Below are 17,858 nucleotides of genomic sequence, written 5' to 3' on the forward strand. Positions count from 1 at the left end.
TGACTTATTGTTTTGGAAATAATGAAGTGAGAAGATTGAGAATGCTGTGAGACTAAAAACCTGGAGCTCAAAGGAGAGACGAAGACCACAGATGTACAGGTGCCTGGCTTTGGGATGTGAACTGCAGAGAGTGGGCAAGCTTGCCAAAGGGAAGAAGAGAGGGAGGAAAAAGGAGGAACAGGACACTGAAACATTGAGATTCTGAAGAAAAGAGAAAGAAAGCATGAAGAGACAGAGAGAGAGGGGGAGAGAGAGACTGACTTTCTTGAAAGTCTTTTGCTTTGGTTCAATACAACAAATTCAGTCAAAGGGTAGGTTAGAGATTTTATTAATTCTTGTTAGTGCCCTTTCGTTGAACTTGAATTTTCCCAAATATTTATAATAATACTTGTTTCTGATCCAAAATTATGTTAAAGTGTATAGTATATATGCATAGATGTTCCTATCTTTCTTTTTAAAAAATTCTTTAATTTTTTTATTACCTTTATTTATTTATTGGATAGAAACAGCCAGAAATCGAGGGGGGAGCGAAGGGGGTGATAGAGAGAGACAGAGAAACTCCTACAACACTGCTTCACCCACCACTTGTGACGCTTTCCCCCGGCAGGTGGGGACTCTGGGATCAAACCTGAGTCCTTGAGCATTGTAACACATGCGCTCAACCAAGTGTACCGCTACCTGGTCCTGATGTTTCTTTTTTTCATTGGGAAAAAAGAAAGTGTTTTGCTTATAATGTTTCCTTAATACACACACACACACACACACACACACACACACACACACACACTTAGTTATGCTTAAATATAATATGCTTATATAATTTGTAAACCTCTAGTAACCCAGGTCCTTCAAATTATTTGTCTCCGATATAGACATTTTGATTATTACAACATTCCTATAGTAGAAGGGGAATTATAACATAGGATTAAAACTATGAACTACCCTTGGATGAAATACTCAACAGTCTTTGTTGCAGTGTTCAGGCAGAGCATAATTCTAAGTCTCATTTGAACCCGCAGCTTTTAATTTCATATTGATCATGGTAGCATGGTAAAAATGATACATAATCACTCAGATCGCAGTTCACATTTAGTCTGAACATTTATAATTGCTTCTAATATCAGAGGTCTCTCACTAGGCAGCTCCAATAGATAAGCGTGAGAGAACAAAGTAGGCAGGATGTGAACAACTTTTGAGAACTACAGCCCATCAGTTTGGAATCTGATACATACTTTGATTTCAACTCCATTTCTATTGAAATAACTTGTATTTCGGATTAAAAGGTCATTTTTTTTTCTCCTTGCCACAGATTCACTAGTCCAGACTACACACATAACCCAGGCTTCAGCTCAAGCCCTGCCGTACCTAGGCTGTGTCACAGAGCACATGCCTTCCTGTGAGCACAAAAGAGACCAGAGCACAAAAGCTTCCTCAGAGCACGTGACAATGCAGGTGCCTTCCCAGATGAATTGTCTCACCAGTTACCCAACTGATGATTTCAAATAAAGTGGATTAGCCACCATAAAGTAGACAGGCTTAATCCAAGGCAAAATCTGAGTGTTCCTAAAGAAGAAATTCATAGAAATTTGATTTATAAGTAGTTGACTGAGTAAAATATACTTCAAACTCCAGAACCTCATGTGTTCAATGTCTCTGAAAAATGGATGGCAAAATAGCTCACCTGGAAACTGTGGTGCTTTGCCATGTGTGCAATCCAGGTTCAAGTACTACATTGAAGGAAGCTTTGACACTGTTCTTTCTTGTTCTCTCTCTCTCTCTCTCTCTCTCTCTAAGTGGCCCCAGAGTAACAATAGCAACAACAAAAAGATGCAGACAATGTCCTGGAAGAAAAATGTTCTAAGGATTTTTTTTTTTTTTTTTTGATTGCAACAGAATTATCTGGGGCTCGGAACCAGCACTACAAATCCACCCCTTTCAGATGCCTTTTTTTTCTTTTCATTTCTCCTTTTTTTTTTGTTAATATTTATTTATTCCTTTTTGTTGTCCTTGTTGTTTTATTGTTGTAGTTATTATTGATGTCTTTGTTGTTGGATAGGTGAAATGGTGAAAGGAAGGGAAGACAGAGAAGGGGAGAGAAAGACAGACACCTGCAGTCCTGCTTCACTGCCTGTGAAGTAACGCCCCTGCAGGTGGGGAGAAAGGGGCTCAAACTGGGATCGTTACGCTGGTCCTTGCACTTTGTGCCACCTGCGCTTAACTGGCTGCTCTACTGCCCGACTCCTTTCTTTTCATTTCTATTTTATTTAACAGGACAGAAAAATTTATAGGGTGTGAGGAGACAGAAAGGGAGAGAGAAAGATAGACACATGCAGATGTACTTCACCACTTATGTAGCACCCCAACTTCTGTTGGGGAATGGGAGTTTGAACCTGGGTCTTTGAACATGGTAAATATGTGAGTTCAGCCAGGGGTTCCACTACTTTTCCCCTCATGCTTTGTTTTCTTACATCGTAATCTTTGTGAAATAAACTGGTGAAGTCTTGGAAGGTACTAACAGTTAAAATACTAATCAAGATTTTCCAAAAGATAGTATACTCCTTAAATTTTTCTTCTTTGTCCCTTCCTTCCTGATATTTTCTCTCTTTCCTTCTTTTCGTTCTTCCTTATTTCCTTCTATCCACTGTGAGAAATCATGTATTTCCCAATAATGAATACTAATGATGATCTAAAAGGTAGTTTACCTCGGAGTGCACCTGCTTTGCCAGGTGAGAAACTCAGGGTGGAGTCTAGTTCAGTACACACTGTAGAGGGATCCTCAGTGCTGGGATGTATTTCCTTTCTCCCTCTGTCTCTCTCTGTTGGTAAAACCAAACAATGTCGTAAAGTCGTGCTAATGCCAAAGAGAAAACAGAGAGAGAGAGAGAGAGAATTGGTTAAATCAACAAACAACCACTGAATTTAACAACCTCACAGTCGGATAAAGAGATACTTATGCACAGAAGTCAGGGAAGGCACCCTGTTAAGTTTGAATCAGTGTTCTGGGGCCACACTCTTTGACTGAACTTGAAAAAAAAGAAATAATAATAGTAATAATAATAAAAAGATTGGCTCAAAAATCGTGTTAGATTAAAATGAGTTACTCTGTGTGAATCGCTGAGAAAAATACGTGACATACAATACTTACTTGGTGTGTTTTCACGTGCTTTCAAGTTACATTATAGTACGCTTCATAAGAGAAACATGACTAGAGAGTGAAAAGTAAAAGCAGAGGAAAAGTTGTTTGTTCCTTTGTTTGTTGACAATTTAAGAAGTGGGATAGGTTGTCAAAAGTCAGGAGGGAATCAGACTGGGTCTGAAACTCTAAGTGACTGAGACCTAGGGAGTAGCCCTTCATGGGTAGAGGAAATAAGGTGAGATGAGGGCAGGGGCTGTGTTTAAAGTCCCCAGGCGAAACTCCTTGAAGAGTGAAACAGACACAGTAGAGCTATGTGGAGATGGAGATGACAAAGAAGCTGTCACCTAAGAAACTCCGGAACAGTGGAGAATATGCCTCATAGTCAACCTATAACATTATCATTAGAGGATTATTGACTTCTGAAAAGTCACCATTAGCACACTACATTGTGGTCATTAAGCTGCAAGTACTCATTTTGTTTTATCTTTGAGTAATCTGGACGTTATCATCAAAATTATAGTAGTGAGAGTGGAGTGAGGTATTGTATGCTTTACATTGGTTTGTTCTAGCCCTCCCCCCACCAAGAGAATTGGATCAGTCCAGTTAGTTTCGCGGGCCGCTTGGCCCCACCCCAAGGAACCCGGCCAGAGTTCCAGAGTTCGAGGGTTCCTGAGTTCCAGAGTTACAGAGTAGGAGAGAGTGCTTGCGCCGCTGCAAAGAGACAGCAGAGTTCTGTTTGGTGATTAGTTTGGTTTAGTTTATGAATCGTTGTTCCTGAATAAAGAAATACAGCTTCCCTGCCCAGCTGTCTGTCTCTGGTCGTCTCTGTTACCCGCCCGTGAAGCTAGCCCAACCAGCTAGAGCATCCGAATTTTTAACAACAAATGGTGCCCACCTGGACCTGACCTGCGCATCTCTCAGATAAGTAAAGACAATTTGGCTACCTATGCACTATGGCCTTCTCTTCTGCTTGTGAAGAGATCTCCAAAGGCCTCTGCTCTTTCTTCATGAGACTGTTTTGGTGTTTCTGGAACATTTATCTCTGGACCACTCTGTGGTTTCCACTCACTCGGGCGAACTCAGAACAGCCAGCGGGAATAGCCAGCGGGAGGGAGGCGAGGCGCTGAGCTGCTGTTTCCACCTGGTTAAACAGCCAGCCAGCCAGCTTCGCCCAGACAACCCTGAGCACCGCTCCTGCAGCCCCTCAGCCCCGCAGCCCGCAGGAGGCTGACACCAGCATGCAGGAGGCCGACGCCAACACGCAGGAGCCCGATGCCACCACGCAGGAGCCCGATGCCACCACGCAGGAGCCCGATGCCACCACGCAGGAGCCCAATGCCAGCACGCAGGCCAGCCCACAGGATCCGGCTCTCCATCGCGTGGTGCAGGAGGATCCGGCTCTCCATCGCGTGGTGCAGGACACTGGACGTGTGATCCCTCCACACTGCTAGGCCACTGTGAGCAGGGCAGCAGACACGGCAGGGCCATGGGGCAGGGCTGCGGCAGCCTATCATGGTCGCCACCCCTGGGCACCTCGGCCCGCGCCTTTTACAATGCTGGCCTGCCCACCCTCTTGCTATGAATTCTGGAACGATCCCAGACCTCCCGGACCCCCGGGCTCCCTGCTGAAACCGGGCACACAAGATCTCCAGCTGCCGGTCCGGTCTGAAGGCAGAAAAGCTGGAGTACGCAGAGATTTGTACAGAGATCACAACCTGAAATTCTTAGAAGTGAAGCTGCGCGGGAAGCCACCTCCGGATGGTGAACCCCCCCCCCCAACAACTAAGACAGATTTAAATTCGTGTTTAAAATGACATGTCTTCGTAACAAAGGTTTCTCTCCTTGTGTATTAATGACCATGTTTATGTGTATGTTTAAAGTTTGGTAAACAGTAACTATAAGGCTAAATTCTTACTAGACAAAGTTAAATGAAGAAGGTTTTCAACATAATTCTCATAAAGATAAAATTAACTTACATTTAAAGTCTGAGATAAAAATTGGTTAGCAATCAATATATTTTAACTAAGTTGGTCTAAACAAAAGGTTAAATAGACTTGTTGATATGTAAAACTCTCCATTACCTTCTCTATTAGAAATGGTAGATCGCACAATGGCTATGCTAATTATTCTCATGCCTGAAGTTTCCTTTCCTGTCTCCATCTTGAATGGGTGTAACAAAAGGTTAAAAAGACGTTGTTGCTATGTAAAAGTCTAAAATTCCTTCTCTATTAGAAATATGCTAATAACAAGTTTTGTTTCATAGTAAGTAAATTGCAGCCAGCTGCCTTTGGGACTCTAGGCCGTTCCCCACCCCCGTGCAAATGTCCGTCGAGACAAGTACGCCCCCCAGAGGCAAGAAATGTTTTTTTTAAGCTGATAAAGTTTTGCCCACAGAGGCAAAAATGGTCCCCTCAGGCCTTCCCTTGGCAGCACACTGGTTCTTGTTACTTGCTTACATGTTTCTCCATGTTTGTGCCAGTTTCTTTTTTTAAAAAATGCCTGTATGATATATGTTTCTGTTCACCCCACACCCTTGATACTGTAGTCATTTAGTTACAATGCTTTACATTGGTTTGTTCTAGCCCTCCCCCGCCAAGAGAATTGGATCAGTCCAGTTAGTTTCGCGGGCCCGCTTGGCCCTGCCCCAAGGAACCTCGCCAGAGTTCCAGAGTTCGAGGGTTCCTGAGTTCCAGAGTTCCAGAGTAGGAGAGAGTGCTTGCGCCGCCGCAAAGAGACAGCAGAGTTCTGTTTGGTGATTAGTTTGGTTTAGTTTATGAATCATTGTTCCTGAATAAAGAAATACAGCTTCCCTGCCCAGCCGTCTGTCTCTGGTCGTCTCTGTTACCCGCCCGTGAAGCTAGCCCGGCCAGCTAGAGCCACAGAATTTTAACAACAGTGAGGATCTAGACAGAGCTTACCAGGTAGAGTACTCACTACCAAAAGAAAGGACCTGGGTTTCTCCAACTACCACATGGGAGCATCATGTAAAAGGGGAAATTCCCAATTGGTGTACCAGTATTCTTGTGCCTATCTTTTTCTTTCTGTCACTTATCTTAAAGAAAAAAAAATCGTCCAGTAGTAGAGTTGAGCAAGTGTGAAGCTCCAGCCAAACTATGGCAGCAGACAAATAAAATAACATTTACAAAATATTTTATTGTGATCTGGGTGGTGGTGCACTGGATGAAGCATTGGACACTGGAGCATGAGGTCCTGAATTAAATCCCCTGACAGCACATTTACCAGTGTGATATCTGATTCTTTCTTTCTCTTTCCTCCTCCTATATTCTTCATGAATGAATAAAATCTCCCCAAATATGTATTTTATGTACTTATTTATTTTGGATAGAGATAGAAGTTAAGAGGGGAGGAGAACATAGAGGTAAAGATAAGAGATACCTGCAGTACAGTTTCAACAACTGGAAAGCTTCCCTACTACAGGTGGGGACCAGAGGTTTGAACCCATGTTCTTGAACACTGTAATGTGTGCTAAACTAGATACACCATCCCCCAGGATCCACAGATAATATTTCTATAGCATTCTGTAACATTTTGTATTGACTCTACAGCTGCCTTATTATCTTAAATATTAAATGAACTTACTACTATGAAATCAAATCTATTCTCATTTTGTTTTTTTACTTCTAGTTAATATACGAGCCACAGAACCCAATTTGTTATAATTTCTAAAGGCAGATTTTCTCAGAGGATACACAGAGCCGTACTTCTGTGTATGATGTATAGTCACCAACCCAGATTTCAAAAATTAGGTAATTTATTGTATTGGTGAACATTTGCTAATGTGGGGCTCAAAACTTTTTTAAAAAGCAATTTATTTCCTGACATAAAAGGATCTACAAAAACATACACATACAAATGGCTATGAAAGTACATATTTGTCTTCAAAGAGCAAGAAATGACTTAGAAAAAAGCAATTTGTTAGGATTTGGAATCAATATTTGTATAACACCTTTTTATCTGCTGCCTATGAGAAATAAAAACACACTGAACTTTTTAAAGAATGTAAGTTAGGGTAACTGAGAGCATTTTTTAGTCACCTAATAAAGATTTGCTTCAGATATAAACAATGCCTTTCTGTGAGTTCTGCCCTGACATCTGAAGAATTCAGAATGACATTTGCTATCCAACAGGGTTTCTGCTTCTGAAAACATAGCCCACTAAGAATCCCCAAATAGCTCTGGTTCTTTGCTCCCTGTGTAAAGCACCAGGTCAGCATGAGAAAATGAAACTGACTGACTGAGGTGTGGTAAAGATGTCTGCACAATGGGGAGGCTTAAGCAGAATTTTCCTAGAGGCCACAGCTGCCAAACCAGACCTTCAAATCCTAGCTCTTTTATGGTCAGCAGTTTGTAGTGGGAGGAGAAATGGAAAGAGCTGGAAGGGAAAGAAAAGACAGACCATGGAAGGTCATCCTAGAGCAAGTAGTCCACATCCACAACTTCTATATAATACTGCATTAACTTTCATTCATTCATTCATTCATTCATTCATTCACTCATTCATTAATTTACTGATTCAACAAATCTTGCTAAGTCAGGCATTGTGCTCCATGTCAGTATACATTAGTGAATAAAACAAAGTCTCTGTCTTTGATCTATCAATAGTTGAGAAAATAGAAAAAAAAAGAATAAATATGTGGTAAGTCAAGAGATGATATGGACTATAATAAGGACAACAGCTTGAATGAGGACATAGAGAACTGAAATCAGTTGATATTTTCCAGATAAAACATAGGACACTCAGTTAAATATGAATCTCAGAGTACATTGTTTTTAAGTAAGTAAATACACGGTGTTCATCTGAAATTCAAATATAATTATTTTAGGGTGGGGTGAGTTCTCTCCACCTTAAATCTAGTAGCCGAACGTGAGTGGGAAAAGGAAAAAAAAATAAAATCCAGGCTCATATTGAATGGTTAAGGAGAACTTGGATGAAAAGATAATAAAATTGGCTGTCTGGGAGGAAAGAAGGCATGAGCTCCGCAGATACTTGGAGAAAGAATGTAAGCAAGAGGGAACATGGATGTAAATGTATCCAGACCAGACATGTTCCCGGGGGCCACTGTCAATGGTGGGGGGTGAGAAGTCAAATGGTAGATAGGGCACAAAAGGATAAACTCAAAGACTGGTATGAAGAGCCAGACTTTGTAGCTATTTTGTATTATGTCTTATTGGATAGAGACAGAAAACAAAATTGAAAGAGAAGCGGGAGATAGAAAGGAAGAGAGACTGATAGACACTAGCTGCCCTGCTTCACTACTTGTGATTCCCTCCGCCCCTCCCCACCCCGCAGGTGGAGACCAGGGGCTTGAATCCAGGTCCTTGTGCACTGTAATGTGTGTGCTTAACCAAGTGTGCCAGTGCCTGGCCCCAAAGAGTGTAGTTTGTTTTTTTTTCTTTTTTTTTTGCCTCCAGGGTTATCACTGGTGCTCAGTGCCTGCACCCCACGAATCCACTGCTCCTGGATGTCTTTATTTTCTTCATTTTGTTTCTCTTGTTGTTGCTCTTGTTATTATTACTGTTTGCTACTGCTGCTGTTCTTGTTGGACAGGACAGAGAGAAATCGAGAAAGGAGGGGAAAACAGTAAAGCGACACCCCCCCAAAGTCAGGGAGCCAGGGGCTCAAACTGGGATCATTGAACCAGTCCTTGTGCCATGTGCACTTAACTGGCTGCGCTACTGCCATGGCTTCCCCATGAGTTAGTAGATTATTTTTAACACCATTCCCACCACCAAAAGACTGTGTCCCATCCCATCCTATCCTCCACCCCAGTGAAGCCGAAACATCCACCCTCACCTTTAACCCAGATAATTTTTTTAAATTTTGTTCTTTTTTATATATTTATTTATTCCTTTTTGTTGCCCTGGCTGTTTTATTATTGTAGTGATTATTGTTGTTATTGATGTCATTGTTGGATAGGACAGAGAGAAATCAAGAGAGGAGGGGAAGACAGAGAGGGGGAGAGAAAGACAGACACCTGCAGACCTGCTTCACCGCTTGTGAAGCGACTTCCCTGCAGGTGGGGAGCCAGGGGCTCTAACCAGGATCCTTAAGTCAGTCCTTGCACTTTGTACAACGTGCGATTAACTTGCTGCACTACCACCCAACTCACAGTAACTGTGTTTTTTTAAAATGTGCATTATCCAACTAATAGCTAGAGAATCCCTAAGTAAAGGAAAAGGAAAGGATGGAAAGGAGAAGGAAGTAAAGGAGATATGACAGAAAAAAGTGATACCGTGAGAAAGTAGGCACAGGTTTGAAGTCTATAGACAACTGGTTCAGGGTAGGTCTCTTTGAACTCATTCTCAATTCACATGTTTGAAGAGCAGGCAGGGGGATCCAGTGCCTGACAGTGAAGGAAGACAAAACTCAGTGGTGGGAATGACCTGCAGATACCTATTGCTGGGGAGAGAAGAAATTCTACTCATGTGGGGCCAGGCAATGGCACACCTTGGTTAAGTGCACACATTACAGTGCTCAAGGACCCGTGTTCAAGCCCCTGGTCCCCAACCACAGGGGAAAAGCTCATGAGAGTGGTAAAGCAGGGATGCAGATGTCTCTCTGTCTCTTTCCATTTCTATCTTCCCATCTCTTCTCAGTTTCTGTCTCTATCTCACAATAAATATTTTAAAAAGGGATTCTACCATGTGATAACAATTGTGTTATAAGTCATCATTTCCCTAATAAAATGGTAAAAGTTATTCACTTTCTTGTATGATCGTTTCTTTTTTAATTTGATGTAATTATCTTATTTCCTCTGATTAAACTAAGTGCAGAATTTGCAAAATACTTCAGGATTTTTAAATTCGGGAATACTCTTCTTTATTTAGATATGATTTGCAAGATCTTTTCTCTCTCTTTTTTTGTTTTAAATTTATTCATTTTCCACTTAATTTTAATGGCAAAGAGAAGAGAGACCAACAGACCAGAGCACTGCTCAGCTCTGTCTTATGGTGGATGGGAATTGAACCTGGGACCTGAGAACCTTAGGGATGAGTCCCTTTGTATAACCATTATGCCTTCTCCCCTACCCACAAAATCTTTTTTACTACACACTTCTATAGCTCTCCACTAATTTTCTTTTTGAATGAGGCCTTAACAGCACATATCCACTCAATGAAAATCAAAGATAAGTTACAAGGTAAATTGTAGTCACAGTTGTGTTTTCAAAGGAAGCAAGAATAGAGTAGAATGGTCAGACATCTGGTGTGGAGTCTGCATGTGACCAGAGACTCATTTAACTAGACCCAGCAAGCCACCCGGAAATCCTCCTCTGGCTCTGTGGTCTGTCTGTTCCCTGTGTGGTGAAGCAGGGCTACTCACAAGTTCATGTCTGACTAGTCAGTGGAACCAGGCAACTAGACAGCAAAAGTAGTAAAAATGTCACCTTTGTTGAAGCCTAAGACCTTAAGTGTCTGGGTTCTAGTTACATAAAATAGGATGCTTATCTGTTTCTTTCCAGCTACTTTAGAAGTTCAGTCCACAGTACTGGGTTAAAAATTTGGCCTGATTTCTAGGACATCCACTCCTGAGGCTGCCAAAAACACCAAAAGAGCAAGCTTTCTTGTGGTACTTGGGCTCTTCTGATTTCAGGCCCAGTGAAATAGCTGCCACTTTCTCCTTCCTTTCAGGGTTAAAAAGGTAGGGGGATGAGAAAATTAGAGGGAAGGAAGAATATCTAGGCATTTAAAATCAATTTTTACACATATTCAGATCCTTAATTGAAAGTAGTAGAAGCTAATGATTATTTTTTAAGTGAAAAAAAAAAAAGCAGCATAGAAAAGAAAACACAGAGGTGAGATCTGTGCCAATACCAAAGGGTAATTTGTGTCCTGGCAGTTCAATTTGTGGGTTGCTTTTCTGCAACTATGCTTCCACTGCTATTACTTAGTCTGCTTAGAGTTCTAGCCCAACTAGTGCCCACATAATCTAATAATGAGCAGATACTCCTGCCGTGCGCACTGCTCTTAGATGGCTCTTAGATTCTGGAGAAGATTTAACTCTTTCCTGACCTCAGGAGACAACGGAATGGAATAAAAGAAAATAAATAATAACCTACTATCTTAAAATAATAAATTCGGCTTGCAAATTTAGCTAATATGCAAAAAGGGACCTAAGTTAACAATAATAGAAAAATGAAATAAGAGTGTTCTGTCTCTAGAGTGTTGTCTTTGTTTTCTTCACTGTTTGAGGGCTTTGTTAAATATACTAAAGCTATCTGGATATAATTAGGGCCATTGAATTAATGAAGCTTCATGCCATAGTTTGTAGTTGATTTTTTTTTTCCAAGTTCACTGCACAGTTCTGACTTATGCTGGTACAGGGGGATTAAAACTAGGATTTTGGGACCTCAGACATGAAAGTCTCTTTGCATAACCATTAAGCTATCTCCCCCTGACACCAGTTGGAAAACACCTCTCCTCTTACAATTTATTAAATCATTTCACATATTGGGCAGTAAATATGGTTTCATATTTTTCATTTTTATAGATAATTATTCAATAAAAACAACTTCTTTATAAAACTTTGAAAATATATTTTAAGATTTATTTCAGAATATTTTCTTTTTAAAGAATCATTTCATCGGTGCATTAGTGGTTTATAATACTATTATTGGTGTATAGGTGCAACTTCTCTGTAACTCCCAGATTAAAATGTATAATGGATTGGAAGATGTGTGATCCAAGTCAGAATTTGTTGTACAGAAGCAGTTGTTCATTGCCTAATCTCAGAAAGTATAAGTGTATGCACACTTAAAGACACCCCCCCCCCTTTTTTTTTAACCAGAGCACTGTTCAGCTCTGGTTTATGGTGATGCTGGGGATTTAACCTTGGACCTCACAGACTCAGGGATGAAAGTCTCTTTACATAATCATTGTGCTGTCTCCCTAGCTCAAATTTTAATTCTTTCAATGTTGTTGCCTCTGCTTTTTACTTCCTGGTACATCAGTGTTTGTTAAATTTTCTTATTTGTTTTCCAATCATTGACTTTATAGCTACATTTCATTATAAGATCCTTATCCCTGCTACATTCTTACTATATTTTAGTTTATATTAAGAATATAGCACTTTCCGACTAGAAATACTTACCTATTGCTACTTTATAAATGACTCTGAAGCATAGTGGCACAAGTCAACAAATCCTTATGCTTTTCCAAATAGTTCTTCAGGCAGGCCTCTCACTATTGTAGTAGCTTTTCTACTGCATGTCTCCTCACTTGGGAGCACTTGGTGGCATTCAGTGTCTAGTTTCACTGGTTGAAGGGTTCAGAATGGCTTAACTTGCTAGTTCTTTTTGGTTGCTTGGTGGAGATAGCTGCTCAGTAAGGATCCTCTCCCTTTTCTCAGAGTCTGTTCTGCTGGGCTAGCATTGCGGGCAGGAGAGAGGATCCAGGAATTCGTGGAGGCATGGTAATACAATTCTTTATTCACACGGGAGTGACCCAGAGTTGGGTGTGAGCACAGCAGGTTAAGCCACATGGCACCAAACCTCAATGGCCACCTCCCACTCTGCATGCCAGCCCTTCTCCAGGTCAGGACGTGGGAGAGAAAAGAGAGCTAAACCAAGAACAGAAGTGGGTTTTATGGGATAAAACTGGAAGTGGCAAGTCGGGAACCAAGATGGCTAGGAAAGGGGGTGGAGAAAAGAAAAAGGCACTCTGGGAACTTCCTTAGCAACATTGCTATGGTTTTAGCTGGTGGGAATTAGCAATACCCTGAGGGGATAACATGGTGGGGAGGAGACCTTTAGTCATTTATAAGACAAAGCAGAAGACTGGAATGTAGATAATGGGACTGGCCATACTACCATAGGGTGGTTTGTGGGCCCTGCCTAACTCAACCACATCTGCACAATTTCCCAACACTGTTCATTCGGCATCACCAACAGGAGAGTGAAATGTATATTACAGTTGTTCCCCACCACTTTGACTATTCCGGCTTCACTTTATGTTTTTTTTTTTTTTTCAAATTTATTCATTAAAAAGTTGAATGAAACAGTAAAATGGATGCAGCATGTGCTTGGTTGTCTGAACCAATTATACAGCCCTATATTACAATTACAATTAAAATGACTGTCTGTATGGACTGCAGACCTCTGTATTCCAGCATCCCCACAAATCCTTCAACACCAGGCACAACTGCTCGCCTCTTCCTTGTCTGTGTGGTGAAGCCAAGCCCATAAGAGTGTGTTTCTCTTATAAGTGCTTCTACATCTCCATGCATCACAGCAGAAGCATCTTTGCTCTTGTAAGTATTTACAATTTCTGAGAACCTTTCTCTCAGCCCCACAATGGCTCCTAAATGTGCTGCTTCTTCTAAGCCTTCTGATGATGAGATTAAGTGCCAGAGGAAGATGCTTACCATCCAGGAGAAGGTGAAACTCTAGGACATAATCAAGTATGGCAAGAAAATTATGGAGGTTGTCTGCCATTATGACTTAATTGAGTCTACCAGTTGCTCCATCCGTAAAGATGAAAAGAACATCTATGCAAAGGCTACTGTCTCTTTCAACAAGGAAGCAAATCTAAAGGGGTATTATTTCATGTCTAGATGGCTCTAATAATGTTAAAAACTCTATTTAGAAGTTTGTAAACAGGTTTTTATGCTGTAAATATGAAAATATTTGATTTACAATAAAGAATCATTTTGATGGATATGCTATCTCCCTGTCACCTCCAAAATATTTTGCTAAAATTATCCCAAGAGCTTTTAAACACCATTGCTTCCCCCACATTGCTAAAGTAATGTTAGCTAACATAATTAGTGTTTAATTTACATAGTGTTCTTCTTGTTGCAGGGGCTTCATTACTCCAGGTCAACTTTTTCAAATAAAGAAACAGAGTCCAAAACACCAAAGCCACAGCCTGGGACTAGAATCTGGGTCATGTGCAAGGTGAATTATCTTGTCAATGCTGACTTGCATAGTTCTTATGAATTTTAATTAATTTCATTTTCACAGCATTTGGAAATGACATGCTTAATACTTTTATTTTGGGACAGAATTTTGCTTTAAGTATAATATTATAGTATCAGGTTTTGATAATTATCATTTAGTTTTTTTTTATTTTAAACTGCCCTCTGTAGGCTTTAGAAAAAATAATACAGAACTGAATGAGATCTTTCTTCAAAAAAATTTTAAATGTCAACCAGAACAATATTTCATTTGGCAGAGCCTGGAACTTACACAACTGATTAGAATCTGGTTCGAGCTCAGGTCTCACATGTATGAGAGGATTGCTCTGGATCCTTTCTTCCTCTTTTATGTAATCTCTCTCTCTCTCTCTCTCACACACACACACATTCCAGCCTTCACTTCTATTTCATATGAGATAAGTGAAATCAATATTAAAAAATTAAACCGGGGCCAGGTGGTGGCATACCTGGTTAAGCGCACACACTACAGTGTACAAGGACCCAGGTTTGAGCCCCTGGACCCCACTTGTAGGAGGAAAGCTTCACAAGTGGTGAAGCAGGGCAGCCAGGTATCTCTCTGTCTTCTTCTCTGTCTCCCCCTCTCCTATCAACTTCTCTGTTTCTATCCAGTAATAAATAAATAAAAATACTAAAAAAAAATTTATAAATAAATTAAGCCAAAAGTCCATTAGTTCCAGTGTTGTGTGGTGATCTAGATTCATACTTGGGAATGGTATTTGTTGTAACATTTCCAGCGTGTTCAGTGGTTTCTTGCATATATTACTTACCTATATACAGTTTGCAGATTTGAAGGGTATATCTTCTGAGTGAAAACTTTCCAGTTCATTCTAATTTTTGAACTAATAAGAATTATGCATTTTACTTTTCTAGTCATTTTAGTAAATGATTTTGTTAGAAAAGCAATACAGTTAGAATTAAGGAAAAGTAGTGCGGCACTGAAATCTTTTTTTTTAATATTTATTTATTTTCCCTTTTGTTGCCCTTGTTTTTTATTGTTGTTGTAGTTATTATTGTTGTTGCTATTGATGTCATTGTTAGATAGGACAGAGAGAAATGGAGAGAGGAAGGGAAGACAGAGAGGGGTAAAGAAAGATAGACACTTGCAGACCTGCTTTACCTCATATGAAGCGACTCCCCTGAAGGTGGGGAGCCAGGGGGCTCCCACCGGGATCCTTAAGTGGGTCCTTCCGCTTTGTTCCACGTGCGTTTAACCCGCTGGGCTCCTGCTCAATTCCTGGCATTGAAATCTTATCTATGATAAAATAGCTTTGTGAGAATTAGATAGATCTCCTGAAGTTAATGACCATGTTTGTTAAAATAGGAGATAAGTAAACACTTTAGAATTTGACTTTAAGGAGTAACAAATAGCTTTACCATGGTCAAGAATCTGGGTATGAGCCCCCCTGCCCCCCCCCACCTGTGGGGGGTGGGAACCCTTCACTAGCAGTGATGCAGGTCTGCAAGTGTTTATGTTTCTCTCTCCATCTTTATCTCCCCTTCTCAATTATCTCTGTCTTATCAAATAAAATAGGGGAAAAAAAGGCCACCAGGAGCAGTGTCAGCATCAAGTCCAAGTGGTAGCTCCTGTGGCAATTCAGAACAAAGCAGAACAAAAACAAAAGTAACAAATAACATATAAAGCTTTAAGGATATCATCTGCAACAAAACTAGAAGGGCATAATACATTGCTACTATCATTAAAATTAACATCATGATCATTTCCCCCTTGATTTTATTTGAAATAACTTTTTTCTATTGTTTTATACTTCCTGAATTTCTTCAATATTTCTACTCTCTTCCTATTTATAATGAATTAAATTTCTCCTTTTATCTTCACCATTGTCTTTTTCCTGGTTCCCTGAAGTATTTTTTCCTTTTCTAATTTTAATTGAATGCTTGGCTTATATTATATATTTTCTTAAAAAATGTAATTACAAAAATATTTCTAAGCTTTGACTTTGTCTCTGGGTACCAACTTGTCTGCATTTCATAAGAATTTAGAAGTACCTTATTATTTTTCTTATTTTATAAATAGTTAGAGACTGTTAATTTTTATTTCTTTTGACCCAAGGTTATCTAGGTGAATTATTACTAGATATGTTCTCTTTTTTTTTTTTGTCTTTTATTACCATTAACTGAATTATTGCATATGGTCAGACAAAAATATGCCTTACTTTTTCTTTGTGTAATATGTATATTAAAGTATCTTGTGAAAGTCTACATATTTTTCTTTTTAAAATGGTGTACCAGGGATAAAACTCAGGATCTCACATATGCATAACACCACTGAATTACTTCACCTCAGTTCTCCTAGAATCCAAAGGTTTGTTCCTCTTTGACTGTTTCTTCTCCTTTGATTTGTTTCATTTTTATCTCCCATATGACTAAAATCACCTAATATTTGTCTTTCTCTTTCTGAATAGTTTTGCTTAGCAAGGTTCCCTCCAATTGTAGTGTATAGATATTTTTTTCATGATCTGCTATATGTATCAAAGACAGAGAAAAGTTTCATTTTTGAAAAAACTAATTTTTGAACTAGTAAGAATTATTGTGGCATTTAAAATATTTATTTATTTTAAGTAGAGAGTCAGACCAGAAAAATGACCAACTCTGGCTTATAGTGGCACTAGGCATTGAACGTGCCCCAGAACTTCAGACATGAAAGTCTTTTGCAGAACCATTATGTTGTCTTTCTAGCCTGGATTTGTGACATTTTTACAATTTTATTTTAAACTGCATATATATGTATGTATATATATATACATACATATATATATTATTATTATATATAAATATATATATATATATATTTAAGTTTTCTTTCCTCCTGCAATTGGGGACCAAAGGCTTGAACCCAGGTACTTGTGCACTGTAATGTGTACACTTAACCAGATGCACCACCATCTGTTCCCTAAAAAAAAAAACCCTATTTTAACTATTTATAAAAATTGTTTAGCGTGTTACTTTTTGTTTTTGTTCATATCTTCTTATATTTTCAGTTATAGGTGATAATCTTCTAGAATACAGGAAGCTTCTTTAGTTTGCTTTCTTTTTTATTATATTTCTTTAATATTTATTTTATTTATGTATTCCCTTTTGTTGCCCTTGTTGTTTTATTGTTGTTGTTATTATTGTTGTTGTTGCTGTTGGATAGGACAGAGAGAAATGGAGAGAGGAGGGGGAAGACGGGGGGAGAGAAAGATAGACACCTGCAGACCTGTTTCACCACTTGTGAAGCGACTCCCCTGCAGGTGGGGAGCCAGGGCTCGAACCAGGATCCTTATGCCGGTCCTTGTGCTTTGCGCCACCTGTGCTTAACCCGCTGCTCTACAGTCCGACTCCCAGTTTGCTTTCTTTTTTAAAATTACTTTAAAAATATTTATTTATTTTATTTAATAGGACAGACAGAAGCTGAGAAGGCCAAGAGAGATACCTGCAGTACTGACTCACCATTCCTGAAGCATCTCCTCTGTATGTGGTGACCAGGTGCTTGAACATGGATCCCTTGGCATAGTAAAAATGGGCACTCAACCAGTTGTGCCACCTCCAAGCCTTCAAGTTTAACTTTCTTTCTATTAAGCTAGACACAGAAACATACATAGAAAGCTTTCACAGCCTGCCGGCTAACTCCATAACTAAAGTTAACAATCACTCATCCTGCTTCTCCCCCCAAAGAACATTGAATCAATGCTAGCTCAAGATGCACTGATGAGGTCAAATGAAAGAAAGAAGCTTCAATTTTCTTTTTAAATATTCCGTTCTGGAGGAC

General features: G+C 39.7%; 1 long non-coding RNA gene across 4 annotated transcripts in view; it reads left to right on the forward strand.

Moving 5' to 3' along the window:
* LOC132534341 (uncharacterized) overlaps window positions 1–17,576 on the forward strand; it is a 219,254-nt gene extending 201,678 nt beyond the window's left edge. For all 4 annotated transcript variants that reach the window (XR_009546073.1, XR_009546070.1, XR_009546071.1 and 1 more), the window contains 2 exons: window positions 13,953–14,048; window positions 17,489–17,576. This is a non-coding gene — a long non-coding RNA (uncharacterized LOC132534341). The remainder of the gene's footprint in view (window positions 1–13,952; window positions 14,049–17,488) is intronic.
* Window positions 17,577–17,858: the final 282 nt, after the last annotated feature.

The sequence above is a fragment of the Erinaceus europaeus genome, chromosome 18 (genome assembly GCF_950295315.1).
Source record: "Erinaceus europaeus chromosome 18, mEriEur2.1, whole genome shotgun sequence".
Classification (NCBI taxonomy): Eukaryota; Metazoa; Chordata; class Mammalia; order Eulipotyphla; family Erinaceidae; genus Erinaceus; species Erinaceus europaeus.